The sequence below is a fragment of the Pseudophryne corroboree genome, chromosome 10 (genome assembly GCF_028390025.1).
Source record: "Pseudophryne corroboree isolate aPseCor3 chromosome 10, aPseCor3.hap2, whole genome shotgun sequence".
NCBI classification, from domain to species: Eukaryota; Metazoa; Chordata; class Amphibia; order Anura; family Myobatrachidae; genus Pseudophryne; species Pseudophryne corroboree.
Window position 1 is genome coordinate 92496748 of NC_086453.1, and position 15714 is coordinate 92512461.

Below are 15714 nucleotides of genomic sequence, written 5' to 3' on the forward strand. Positions count from 1 at the left end.
GAGGAGGGCCCACAGGCAGTGGGGACCACCGGTGGTTTCCCCTGTTCCCCTTGCATCCGACCCTGCATGCTATAGCTGCCCCTAAAACATATGCTGTATGAAGTTTCAATGTATGCATTTGCTCTCCTGCTTGTACTTATGTCTCCTACTTTAAAATGATTAGAGACGGAAAAAGACAATTCATAAGAATGCTCACAGCAGCACATTTCAGCAATATTTAATAAAATGATGGCTGGTCTTGAAAGTGGCAGTAACCTATGTTAGTTATGGATGGAGCTGTAAGTGACAGAGACAGTGGAGGAGCTTAATCAAACCTTCTGAAGAGCACCAGTACAGGACTTGCCAGTAGCAACCAATCAGATTTTAGCTATCCTTTTTAGAATGTATTAGTTAAATGATAGGTAGAATTTGACTGGCTATGGGCAACACCTCCATCTTTCCTTTTTTAGAACGCTTGCTAAATCTCACCTAGTGTTTTGATGAGGGAAGGTTGACAGGACCACAGACTGAGAGTTGAAAGGCGCAATGAACAGAGGGGGTAATTCAGACCTGTTCGCTATCAAGCGATTTTTGCACTGCTGCGATCAGATAGTCGACACCCAAAGAGGAGTGTATTTTAGCTGTGCAAGTGTGCGAACACATGTGTAGCAGAGCTGTACAAACAGATCTTGTGCAGTCTCTGAGTAGCCCAGGACTTACTCAGCCACTGCGAACACTTCACCCTGTCTGGGACCGGAATTGACGTCAGGAACCCTCCCTGCAAACGCTTGAACACGCCTGCGTTTTTCCAACCACTCCCAGAAAACGGTCAGATGCCACCCACAAACACCTTCTTCCTGTCAATTCCTTGCGAACACCCGTGTGAATGGATCCTTCGCACAAACCCATCGCTGTGCGCCTGCACATTGCGGTGCATACGCATGCGCGGTTTAGACCTGATCGCCCGCTGTGCGAAAACGCAGCCTAGCGTTCCGGTCTGAATTACCCCCAGAGTCATCAATAGCAAAATAGCTTCATTAATAGCAAAATAGCTAAGTGAATCTCTCCCTACAAAAAATGTTAATTACAGCATATTAAAATAATTTTCTAATGTAATATATATATTTTAACATAATATTATAAGTTTGCTAAACGGCTTCAGTACAGAATACTAATTTTACCTCTTGCAAGTTTCCTATTCTTTCATATGGTGAATAACAGTTGTTTGCAGCAGCCTATGGTAACCTTTATTAGCAAAAGTACAGAATATTCACCAGAGTGTGAGATTTAATTTGCAGAGCAAATCAGATAAATAGGTGAAGAAGGTGACTTTTAAGGCTGAAATGATGATGTTCAGAGTGGGCACAGCCCAAAACACTTAAGGGGTAAATTTACTATTATTTGTGTTTTGCCCAAAATTTAACTTGGCTGGTTACGAACGTAGTCAGGTGTATTTTTTTTTTAAATCCCGATAATTAACTGGATTTATGTTTTCGGATGGTGTATACATTCGTATTTGGCTGATGGGTTTGCCAAACACTGCCAAACATAAAGTTCATACAGATCAGTCAGATCCGTACAGGGTTTCTTTGTTTAAAAGTACAATAAAAGTGGTAAAAAAAAATAAACTGCGTGGGGTCCAGCGTCCTAAACATAACGTGCCTCACACTCTTTGAGCTGGTCCTGGTTCTATACATACAGGGGAAAAATTGAGTAAGGTCCCCCTGTATTAAAGAACCAGCACCGGGCTCTTGGACCAGTCCTGGTTCCAAAAATATGGGGGGGGGAAAGGACGAAGGGGTCCCTTGTATTTTTAAAACCAGTACTAGGCTCTACTAGCCAAGGAGGTAATGCCAAAGTCGCGGGACATATTTATACTGGTCCCTGCGGCCATAGCATTACCCCCCAACCAGTCAGCCCTGGGCAATCCTCAGCAACCCTAGGCGGGTTGACAGCATTTGAGTGTAAAAAATAAAATTAATATTATGTTTTACTTGTAGAACTACAGGTCCCAACAAGCCTCCCCCACGTGCTGGTACTTGGAGTACCACATGTACCAGCATGTGGAGCATGAAGGGCCCCCTGGTACCTGTAGTTCCACTAGTAAAACAAATATTACAAAAAAGACAGGACACACACACAGTAGTTAGTATAACTTAATAAATTACCCTTTCATACACACACACACACACACACACACACACACACACACACACTCACATATACTTAACTATTATCCTCCATAGCCCTTCGGCCTTATTGTCTAAAAGAAATCCATACTGTAGATCACAGGTTCTCAAACTCGGTCCCCAGGACCCCACACGGTTCATGTTTTGCAGGTCACCTGTAGATTTTTAAAATGTGACAGTTGGTGATACACAGTGCAGCTGCCGGGTGAAATGGAAAACGTGAACCGTGTGGGGTCCTGAGGACCGAGTTTGAGAACCACTGCTGTAGATAACGTTTAAAAAAAAAAAGATACATACTCAACTATTTCCAGTGTAGATTGGTCCTCTTCTTTCCATGTAGGCATCCCAAGGGTTAAAAATAAAACAAAGTTCCGGTCCCGTGGACCTAAGAGAATCCATGTGTACACATATTATTATTCTTTATTTATATGGCACTACAAGGATCTGCAGCACCCATTACAGAGTACATAAACCAATGAGCAAAACAAGAAAACAGGACTTACAGTTCAAGACAATATAGGACAAGTATGGGGTTAGGTGCCATCAAAGAGAGTATGGAGTATAAGATAGTGTAAGTAAGAAATGGAAAGGCGTATGAGGAGAGAAGGCCCTGCTCTTGCGCGCTTACAAGATAATGGATTCCCTTTCCCGATAGGGAGGCCTCCATGTGACATCTGCCACTTGGGGACCTGCCAGCAAATCAGGGATCGCCACGTAGTAGCACTCTTCTGATTGGCTAAACTCTCCTAAGCTATCACTCAAGTGGAGCCCATATGCGTCTATGGGGAAAAAATTCCCATTGAACTCTATGGTGGAAACCGACAGTCTGTGGTAGAACACAAGGTTAATTGAGGTCAATCTTGTGGTTAACCTCAATTAACCTTGAGGTCTACCATAGACTGCCAATTCGTAGTAGTATTGGTAAATTTCCGTGTTGTAGTGGTGCCTATGGAAAGTTCTCCTGAGTCTGGCCGATGGTCTATTTATTCGTGCATGTCTGTTGTACCATGTTTTTCATGTCTATTTGAGCAAACACTGCCATGTTTTGAGTTTAGTAAATTACTGAGATAGAATTGACACCAATGATTGCCAACTTGAATAAACATGAATTGTAGCAAATTTACCCCTTAATGTTTTTACTGACTCTGAGCTGGCAGATATTGGCCAGAATGTAATGAAGTCTGAGTTCGGCGGCCATGCGGGATGCCGTCTGAACTCAAACTTTTTTTTAAAGGGGCAACCTTGTACAAGGCTAAACCATGCCTTGTACATGATTGCCCATTTAAAAAAAACTCAATCTGTTGGGATTTTGACTTGCGATGGTGACTGCTAGGATTTCGATACTATCCCGTACTGAGTTGGAACGTACCCCCCAATCTGGTGTCCATTTGCCTAGTCCTGCTAATGTTACTCCTGTATATTCCAGTGCCTGTGTGAGCTCTATTGTTAATGACATTTTTAAAACTACTGTACCAATAAGCTCTGAAGTTATCATATTGTTGTTTCTCTTTTGGAACATGCATTTTTGTCATTATAAAATACATTACAATCCAAGTCACTATCCTCTATATCAGAGCGGAGGAGAGATCAAGCCTAGAACAGGTACATTTCTTTTGCTTATTAGAAGAAAAGTAGAAATATATTTCTCCACTGGGCAATTATTTCTCAAGGAACCAGGAACTTAATAACATTGGATCCCAGATGTAGTAAATCTCATCCTGTTCTGGAAAGATTTATCTTTCTAAACGGATATTAAATTTTTCAGCAAATGCTTGGTCGTTGCATCACCTCCACTGCTGAGATATTAAAGCAAGAAGTATATAGAAGCTGCAATTATTTTTCAGGGTGATGACCTCCCGTTGACAGTCAACAAATAAATGGTACAGTACATTCATTGAGGTTTAAGGTGTTACAGTGAAGTTTTCTTTTTATGTTTTAATAGAGAAAACATTTCAAAAACATTTTTCATCCAAAAATATATTATGTAGAATGTTTGCACCAATAACTAATAGTTGTGGGGGCAGAGTGCAGCTATTTACAGTAGGTATAGTGGCAGCTCTGTAGCGTTAACTGGCAGAGTCTCTCCAGAGTTTAGTGCAAGACGTCCATCTTCCACTGTGTCTCTCTAACAAAGAGACAAGATTGCGCCGCACATGTGCAGTACTAGGTTCAGTGGCCATCTTAGTTAGGGAATGAAGCCTCCCTGTAGGAACCAATATGGAGTATGTGCAGTAGTGCACTCCTACTGTACTTCAACAAGATTACTATGTGTAACCTGATTCATACTAACCTCAGCATCTAAGGCTGGACTGCTCATCTGTCACTTCTGACAAATGCCAGAAGGGCAGATGGGCTGGTGGGCCGGTCTGGTCACACAGAGTTTACAGTTCTCTGATTGTCCCCTCCCGCCGCTTAAAGTGCCTATCTCTCAGAAAGTGTGGTGCGTACCATGAGTCCACGCCCCCCTGATTTGGATTACAAAAAATATAAAAAAATAAATAGTATATATATATATACACAGGTATACACACACACACACACACACACACACACACACACACACACACACACACACACACACACACACACACTATATATACATATATATAGCAACTGGATGGGGGCACTCTAGATTGCTTAACTGAATGCAGTAGACCCCGCCATTAACAAGCTGTTAGTTACACACACTATATTTTATATATATATATATACACACATACATATTCTACATACACACACGCACATACAAAAATGTTTGTGTGTGTGTGCGCTGTGTGTTTACCACCCCCCGGCCATCCTGTGTGTGTGTATATCACTCTTTGGGGTATATTTACTAAGCTCCCGATTTTGACCGATTTGGTGTTTTTTCTTCAAAGTGTCATCTCGGGAATTTACTAAACTCAAATCTCGGCAGTGATGAGGGCATTCGTATTTTTTTGGAAGTCAAAGTTAAAAAATACGAATGAATACACCATCGGTCAAACGCGGCTGTTTAGGTATACAACTCGATAATTTACTATGCATTCGTATTTGAAATCTCTACCGTGAAAGTACATTGGCGGCCGTGAAAAAAGGATGGAAAAAAATAGACCTGATTTGAGAAGCGTGTTTACATGTGTTTACAATTCTACATTAATCACACCTTCATTTTTGGTCCTTTAAAAGGGAAACAAGCACATTTTTAACATCTCTCACTCTGAAATGGCTGCTGCCGTGTGTAGTACTGTTTTTTTTTGGCCTGTGGGATACCTGAGAGTGCTCCAGCAGGCTACAATAAACCAGGGCCACGAAACTGACCATGGTCAGCAGGTTGTCCAGGTTCCGCGGAGGCTGCGCAGGGCTCGTTTTTTTAGGGGGCGTTTAAAGTTTAAGCACATACAGATGTTCTGGCTACATACAAACATCGTTTCCCGTCTGTATGACCTTGTCAAACTGGACCTAGACCCTGAGACAGCACGCTCTCGCTCTGTCTCTGGCCTGGACAAACTCCTGGCTGTGTTGCACTTTATGGCTACTGTCAGCTTTCACGCTGTGACTGGCGATGTCATTTCTATCTCACAGGCCACCTTTTCTAAATTTTCAAATCAGGTAAGTTAACACATACATACTCCTCTATGTCTAAGTTGTGCTTCTGTTATGTAATATAACACAGTATTGTATTTTAAACACGTCATGACACTCACCTTATATTTTGAAATGTCCACTCAGGTTTGGGATGCTTTGTATCCACACATAGATGCCTCTATCTGCTTCCCTACCCAGGAGTCGTAGTGGCATGCAGTCAGGGTATCTTTCTATGAGCTTGCAGGCATGCCCAACGTATTGGGTGCCATAGATTGCACACATGAAGTAAACAGTCAGCAAGTAGAGGAGATAGAAACTTGCCACAGTGTGAGTACAGATGTAGGGAGGCAGGTAAGCCAGTAACTGATTATGCGTCATTTTACAGGTAAGTCTTAATTTATCTAACTGAACATTGGCTAACCCCAAACCTAAAATATATGTATTTATGAATTATGTTTGTGAAGCGTTTTTGTTTGATATTAGGCATGTTGTTTACAATTACTCAATAACATTTTCAGATTACACTGTCAGTCAATAACAAATTAAACATTACACATATAGCATTTGAGTTATTTATTATCTTAAACACTATAATTGTGTTGGGCACAAATCTAGAATCGTGAATTTTATATGACAAAACTTTATAATTTTTTTTGTTGCTTGCTCATTTTTTTGTTGTTTTTTTGTTGGCTGCAGAGGATTCTGTTGGCACATTGGGCCGTGTTCTGCTTGATCGCCAAACTGGGGAGGAAATTGGGGTCTGGCTAGGTGTGGTTGTCCCCGAGCTTGAGCCTTGTTGCTGGGCTGCCAACAAATTGATGTTTTGGCTCAGGTTGTTGATGCTTGCTGTCAGTTGTGTTGTTGCGGCTGTGTTGTTGGCGACTATTCTGGACATACTTTCTGTGATGAGCTGATTGCTCTGGATTAGTTGTATGAGGGCTTGTTGCTGGCGGTTTTGTTCGTCCATGATGCGTTGAAAGCTTCCTATCATTTGGCTGTTGTCTGCTCTCATTTGTTCCATGCTATTGGCCACTCTGCCAAGTTGTACAATCAGTCTGCCTGAGTTTCTACTCAGTCTCGGTAGATGATGTAGCAGACTGGCAAGGTATCGGCTGTGGTTTTGCAGACAGGCATAGTGTTGGGCCTGTTGTGTGGACCAACTGGACCAAAAGTCTTGTCCCATTTGTGGCTGGGGTGGTGTTGGGCTCAATTGTTGGGTGGGGGTTGTTTGGAGTGGGGGAGTAATGTCAGCCGGCGTGGTTGGCTGGTTCGGATCAACTGCTTGCAGGTGTAGTGTGAAAGTTTGCTGCAAGTCAGTTTCCTGCTGGGTATCCTGGGGCATGATGTCTGGATCTGTATGGGGTTGAAGACAGCCACAATTTAGTTACTGTTGGGCTTCTGCTTTTATTGTGCTTTACGGCAACATGCATTACTTCTTAATATGCATGTAGAAAATTATAAATAGAGTGTGGGTAAACTAATGATTATATTGGACATTATATTTAAAAAATGTGGCTTCTTTGGTTCCCTACTCATTACAACAATCTTTAAGGTAAATGTTGGGCTATGAGCTTAACTTAATGGTCAAACACGTAGAAATGTAAAAATGCTACATTACACCCTTTACATATTCTGTTTAAAGCCTCCTTTTGGCCAAAAAACAGAATACATTAAATGTGTACAACAATACACTCATACATTGTTAAAGGCTGTCGGTCTTTCCCAGTAAACATTTTCAATTATAGTGAAAAAACATATACTTAAAAATATGGTTGGCATAAGTGGCCACACCTATTTAGCGCATATTGTTAATTTGAGATGTGTACCACGAAATAATGCTTACCATGGGGTCAAATTACTAAGATTGAATTTGTTTTTAAAATGGGATGTTGTCCATAGCAACCAATAACATTGCAGGGATTATATTCGAGAAGGTGCTGTATTAATGTTATGGAGAATAGGATTGGTTGGTATGGGCAACATCACATCTTAAATAGAAGTCCCATCTTAGTAACGTTACCCACATGTGTTTGCTGGTGTTGCTTACTACAAGGATGAGTGTGTGCTTTTTTTTTTTTTTTTGGGAAAACATTTTGTAAAATGCATTTATTTTTAATAAATAAGGTTTACTCACCAGACAGCTGAGGGGATTGTGGCTCATCGATTTGTGGACTGGCCAAAATGGCTTCTGGTGGCTGAGCCAACACAGTTGAGATGCGCCGTTGTGGTGGTGAGGATGCGGGTGTAGTTACCGCCTCAAGACGGCGTCTCTTACTACCCATCTTCTGGAGACTGCCAGACCCCTGCGAATGTCGTCTTAGTGGAGTGCGGTGCGATGATGAAGTTCCTATGGGATAATATAAACATTATAATTCTGTCCTTCTATGGGGTCTATTCTAGAGACGTGCACCGGAAATTTTTCGGGTTTTGTGTTCTGGTTTTGGGTTCGGTTCCATGGCCGTGTTTTGGGTTCGAACGCGTTTTGGCAAAACCTCACCGAATTTTTTTTGTCGGATTCGGGTGTGTTTTGGATTCGGGTGATTTTTTCAAAAACCCTAAAAAACAGCTTAAATCATAGAATTTGGGGGTCATTTTGATCCCAAAGTATTATTAACCTCAATAACCATAATTTCCACTCATTTTCAGTCTATTCTGAACACCTCACACCTCACAATATTATTTTTAGTCCTAAAATTTGCACCGAGGTCGCTGGATGACTAAGCTCAGCGACCCAAGTGGCCGACACAAACACCTGGCCCATCTAGGAGTGGCACTGCAGTGTCACGCAGGATGGCCCTTCCAAAAAACACTCCCCAAACAGCACATGACGCAAAGAAAAAAAGAGGCGCAATGAGGTAGCTGTGTGACTAAGCTCAGCGACCCTAGTGGCCGACACAAACACCTGGCCCATCTAGGAGTGGCACTGCAGTGTCACGCAGGATGGCCCTTCCAAAAAACACTCCCCAAACAGCACATGATGCAAAGAAAAAAAGAGGCGCAATGAGGTAGCTGTGTGAGTAAGATAAGTGACCCTAGTGGCCAACACAAACACCTGGCAAATCTAGGAGTGGCACTGCAGTGTCACGCAGGATGGCCCTTCCAAAAAATACTCCCCAAACAGCACATGACGCAAAGAAGAAAAAAAAGAGGCGCAATGAGGTAGCTGTGTGACTAAGATAAGCGACCCTAGTGGCCGACACAAACACCTGGCCCATCTAGAAGTGGCACTGCAGTGTCACGCAGGATGGCCCTTCCAAAAAACACTCCCCAAACAGCACATGACGCAAAGAAAAATGAAAGAAAAAAGAGGTGCAAGATGGAATTGTCCTTGGGCCCTCCCACCCACCCTTATGTTGTATAAACAGGACATGCACACTTTAACCAACCCATCATTTCAGTGACAGGGTCTGCCACACGACTGTGACTGAAATGACGGGTTGGTTTGGACCCCCACCAAAAAAGAATCAATTAATCTCTCCTTGCACAAACTGGCTCTACAGAGGCAAGATGTCCACCTCATCATCATCCTCCGATTCATCACCGTGTACATCCCCCTCCTCACAGATTATCAATTCGTCCCCACTGGAATCCACCATCACAGCTCCCTGTGTACTTTGTGGAGGCAATTGCTGCTGGTGAATGTCTCCATGGAGGAATTGATTATAATTCATTTTAATGAACATCATCTTCTCCACATTTTCTGGAAGTAACCTCGTACGCCGATTGCTGACAAGGTGAGCGGCGGCACTAAACACTCTTTCGGAGTACACACTTGTGGGAGGGCAACTTAGGTAGAATAAAGCCAGTTTGTGCAAGGGCCTCCAAATTGCCTCTTTTTCCTGCCAGTATACGTACGGACTGTCTGACGTGCCTACTTGGATGCGGTCACTCATATAATCCTCCACCATTCTTTCAATGGTGAGAGAATCATATGCAGTGACAGTAGACGACATGTCAGTAAACGTTGGCAGGTCCTTTGGTCCGGACCAGATGTCAGCATCAGCAGTCGCTCCAGACTGCCCTGCATCACCGCCAGCGGGTGGGCTCGGAATTCTGAGCCTTTTCCTCGCACCCCCAGTTGCGGGAGAATGTGAAGGAGGAGATGTTGACAGGTCGCGTTCCGCTTGACTTGACAATTTTCTCACCAGCAGTTCTTTGAACCCCTGCAGACTTGTGTCTGCCGGAAAGAGAGATACAACGTAGGTTTTAAATCTAGGATCGAGCACGGTGGCCAAAATGTAGTGCTCTGATTTCAACAGATTGACCACCCGTGAATCCTTGTTAAGCGAATTAAGGGTTCCATCCACAAGTCCCACAGGCCTAGCGGAATCGCTCAGTGTTAGCTCCTCCTTCAATGTCTCCAGCTTCTTCTGCAAAAGCCTGATGAGGGGAATGACCTGACTCAGGCTGGCAGTGTCTGAACTGACTTCACGTGTGGCAAGTTCAAAAGGTTGCAGAACCTTGCACAACGTTGAAATCATTCTCCACTGCGCTTGAGACAGGTGCATTCCACCTCCTATATCGTGGTCAGTTGTATAGGCTTGAATGGCCTTTTGCTGCTCCTCCAACCTCTGAAGCATATAGAGGGTTGAATTCCACCTCGTTACCACTTCTTGCTTCAGATGATGGCAGGGCAGGTTCAGGCGTTTTTGGTGTTGCTCCAGTCTTCTGTACGTGGTGCCTGTACGCCGAAAGTGTCCCGCAATTCTTCTGGCCACCGACAGCATCTCTTGCACGCCCCTCTCGTTTTTTAAATAATTCTGCACCACCAAATTCAAGGTATGTGCAAAACATGGGACGTGCTGGAATTTGCCCATATTTAATGCACACACAATATTGCTGGCGTTGTCCGATGCCACAAATCCACAGGAGAGTCCAATTGGGGTAAGCCATTCTGCGATGATCTTCCTCAGTTGCCGTAAGAGGTTTTTAGCTGTGTGCGTATTCTGGAAAGCGGTGATACAAAGCGTAGCCTGCCTAGGAAAGAGTTGGCGTTTGCGAGATGCTGCTACTGGTGCCGCCGCTGCTGTTCTTGCGGCGGGAGTCAATACATCTACCCAGTGGGCTGTCACAGTCATATAGTCCTGAGTCTGCCCTGCTCCACTTGTCCACATGTCCGTGGTTAAGTGGACATTGGGTACAACTGCATTTTTTAGGACACTGGTGAGTCTTTTTCTGATGTCTGTGTACATTCTCGGTATCGCCTGCCTAGAGAAATGGAACCTAGATGGTATTTGGTACCGGGGACACAGTACCTCAATCAAGTCTATAGTTGGCTCTGCAGTAATGATGGATACCGGAACCACGTTTCTCACCGCCCAGGATGCCAAGGCCTCAGTTATCCGCTTTGCAGCAGGATGACTGCTGTGATATTTCATCTTCCTCGCAAAGGACTGTTGGACAGTCAATTGCTTGGTGGAAGTAGTAAAAGTGGTCTTACGACTTCCCCTCTGGGATGACCATCGACTCCCAGCAGCAACAACAGCAGCGCCAGCAGCAGTAGGCGTTACACTCAAGGATGCATCGGAGGAATCCCAGGCAGGAGAGGACTCATCAGAATTGCCAGTGACATGGCCTGCAGGACTATTGGCATTCCTGGGGAAGGAGGATATTGACACTGAGGGAGTTGGTGGGGTGGTTTGCGTGAGCTTGGTTACAAGAGGAAGGGATTTACTGGTCAGTGGACTGCTTCCGCTGTCGCCCAAAGTTTTTGAACTTGTCACTGACTTATGATGAATGCGCTGCAGGTGACGTATAAGGGAGGATGTTCCGAGGTGGTTAACGTCCTTACCCCTACTTATTACAGCTTGACAAAGGCAACACACGGCTTGACACCTGTTGTCCGCATTTCTGTTGAAATACTTCAACACCGAAGAGTTGATTTTTTTGGTATTTTCACCAGGCATGTCAATGGCCATATTACTGCCACGGACAACAGGTGTCTCCCCGGGTGCCTGACTTAAACAAACCACCTCACCATCAGAATCCTCCTTGTCAATTTCCTCCCCAGCGCCAGCAACACCCATATCCTCCTCATCCTGGTGTACTTCAACACTGACATCTTCAATCTGACTATCAGGAACTGGACTGCGGGTGCTCCTTCCAGCACTTGCAGGGGGCGTGCAAATGGTGGAAGGCGCATGCTCTTCACGTCCAGTGTTGGGAAGGTCAGGCATCGCAACCGACACAATTGGACTCTCCTTGTGGATTTGTGATTTCGAAGAACGCACAGTTCTTTGCTGTGCTTTTGCCAGCTTAAGTCTTTTCATTTTTCTAGCGAGAGGCTGAGTGCTTCCATCCTCATGTGAAGCTGAACCACTATCCATGAACATAGGCCAGGGCCTCAGCCATTCCTTGCCACTCCGTGTGGTAAATGGCATATTGGCAAGTTTACGCTTCTCCTCCGACGATTTTATTTTAGATTTTTGAGTCCTTTTTTTACTGATATTTTGTGTTTTGGATTTTACATGCTCTGTACTATGACATTGGACATCGGCCTTGGCAGACGATGTTGATGGAATTTCATCGTCTCGGCCATGACTAGTGGCAGCAGCTTCAGCACGAGGTGGAAGTGGATCTTGATATTTCCCTATTTTTGGAACCTCAACATTTTTGTTCTCGATATTTTAATAGGCACAACTAAAAGGCACCTCAGGTAAACAATGGAGATGGATGGATACTAGTATACTTATGGATGACGAGTGATTGACGACACAGAGGTAGCTACAGCCATGGACTACCGTACTGCGTCTGCTAGTATAGAGATGATAATGATATAAAAAATATATATATATCACTACTGCAGGTATATATAATATAATGACGGACCTGCTGGACACTGTCAGCAGACTCCTAAACTACTAGTATGAAGAAGATAGAAAAAAAAACCCCACCACAGGTAGGTATACAATTATGGACGAGCACTGACGACACAGAGGTAGCCACAGCCGTGGACTACCGTACTGCGTCTGCTAGTATAGAGATGATAATGATATAAAAAATATATATATATCACTACTGCAGGTATATATAATATAATGACGAACCTGCTGGACACTGTCAGCAGACTCCTAAACTACTAGTATGAAGAAGATAGAAAAAAAAACCCCACCACAGGTAGGTATACAATTATGGACGAGCACTGACGACACAGAGGTAGCCACAGCCGTGGACTACCGTACTGCGTCTGCTAGTATAGAGATGATAATGATATAAAAAATATATATATATCACTACTGCAGGTATATATAATATAATGACGGACCTGCTGGACACTGTCAGCAGACTCCTAAACTACTAGTATGAAGAAGATAGAAAAAAAAACCCCACCACAGGTAGGTATACAATTATGGACGAGCACTGACGACACAGAGGTAGCTACAGCCGTGGACTACCGTACTGCGTCTGCTAGTATAGAGATGATAATGATATAAAAAATATATATATATCACTACTGCAGGTATATATAATATAATGACGGACCTGCTGGACACTGTCAGCAGACTCCTAAACTACTAGTATGAAGAAGATAGAAAAAAAAAACCCCACCACAGGTAGGTATACAATTATGGACGAGCACTGACGACACAGAGGTAGCTACAGCCGTGGACTACCGTACTGCGTCTGCTAGTATAGAGATGATAATGATATAAAAAATATATATATATCACTACTGCAGGTATATATAATATAATGACGGACCTGCTGGACACTGTCAGCAGACTCCTAAACTACTAGTATGAAGAAGATAGAAAAAAAAAACCCACCACAGGTAGGTATACAATTATGGACGAGCACTGACGACACAGAGGTAGCTACAGCCGTGGACTACCGTACTGCGTCTGCTAGTTTAGAGATGATAATGATATAAAAAATATATATATATATATCACTACTGCAGGTATATATAATATAATGACGGACCTGCTGGACACTGTCAGCAGACTCCTAAACTACTAGTATGAAGAAGATAGAAAAAAAAAACCCACCACAGGTAGGTATACAATTATGGACGAGCACTGACGATACAGAGGTAGCCACAGCCGTGGACTACCGTACTGCGTCTGCTAATATAGAGATGATAAAGATGATAGAGATGAACAAAAAAAATATAACACTACTGCAGGTAAATATTTATATAATATAATGAATGACGGACCTGCTGGACACTGTCAGCAGAATGCGTTTATAGAATAAAAAAAAAAAACACCACAGGAGTGTTTAACTTTTTCAGGCAGACAATATACTGGTGGTCAGTCACTGGTCAGTCACACTGGCAGCAAAAGTGTGCACTGTACTCCTGCTATAACTGCACCCCAGTCTTCCCCACAATTCAGCTGTGTGAGCAGTGAGCACTCAGCACAGTCAGATATACATAGATGATATTATCATGCAGCACACTGAGGCTGAGCACAGATATGGTATGTGACTGTGTATCGTTTTTTTTCAGGCAGAGAACGGATTATATTAAATAATAAATAAAACTGGTGGTGGTCAGTCACTAGTAACTTACTATCAGCAAAACTCTGCACTCTGAGTACTCCTAATGCTCCCCAAAATTACTAAGTAATCAACTCAAGTGTCTCTATCTATTCTAACGGAGAGGACGCCAGCCACGTCCTCTCCCTATCAATCTCAATGCACGTGTGAAAATGGCGGCGACGCGCGGCTCCTTATATAGAATCCGAGTCTCGCGATAGAATACGAGCCTCGCGAGAATCCGACAGCGGGATGATGACGTTCGGGCGCGCTCGGGTTAGCCGAGCAAGGCGGGAAGATCCGAGTCTGCCTCGGACCCGTGTAAAAAGGCTGAAGTTCGGGGGGGTTCGGATTCCGAGGAACCGAACCCGCTCATCTCTAGTCTATTCATGAAGAAGTGAAAAGTGTGAAGAAGTGAGCCAGTGGAGAAGTTGACCATGGCAACCAATCAGCATTAACGTAACATTTATAATTTGCATACTTTAAAATTATACAGAGCCACTGATTGGTTGCCATGGGCAACTTCTCCACTGACTCACTGCTCCACTCTTTTCACTGCCTCTTGAATAGAGCCCTATGTGTTTACAGAATATGTGTACCCACAACATTCTTACCTGCATCGCCAGCATCCGCATCTCTTGCCAGTGTGGTTTGTGTCCTGGCTGTGCTGGCTCTCTTTCGTACTGTTGAATTAGGAATTTTTACCTTATGATCATTATATTGTGAATACATATTTACTCCAAAACATTATTGTGATGTGGACATATGAAGAACATTAAGACAATTAAACTAAACTTTGCTTATGCTTTTCTGGCTGACTTCATCGGGTGTGTATACTTTAATCATGAACCAATTACAACAAACAATCCATACCCTAAGGCAGGCATGTCCAAACTGCGGCCCTCCAGCTGTTGTGAAACTACATATCCCAGCATGCTCTGACCCAGTTTTGTTGTCAGAGAATGGTAAAGCTGTGTCAGGGCATGCTGGGATATGTAGTTTCACAATAGCTGGAGGACCGCAGTTTGGACATGCCTGCCCTAAGATGCATAATTAACAATATTATACAACTACAAAACCAACCGTGGAACTTTAACACAACAAGAATATTAGTCTGTTAGAAACATAAAAATTGGAGCCACAAATAACTCACAATAAACAAATATATTATTATCCATAAAAAAACAAAAATTATTCTGCAGCAATAATCACATCTTGCACACAAAGGCCTATCCACAACAACATACATTAACCAAAAAAACATTAAATAAAATGTATTAAACATTCATGAAAACTAGTGATGTGCACCTGAAATTTTTCGGGTTTTGTGTTTTGGTTTTGGGTTCGGTTCCGTGGCCGTGTTTTGGGTTCGAACGCGTTTTGGCAAAACCTCACCGAATTTTTTTTGTCGGATTCGGGTGTGTTTTGGATTCGGGTGTTTTTTTCAAAAAACCCTAAAAAACAGCTTAAATCATAGAATTTGGGGGTCATTTTGATCCCATAG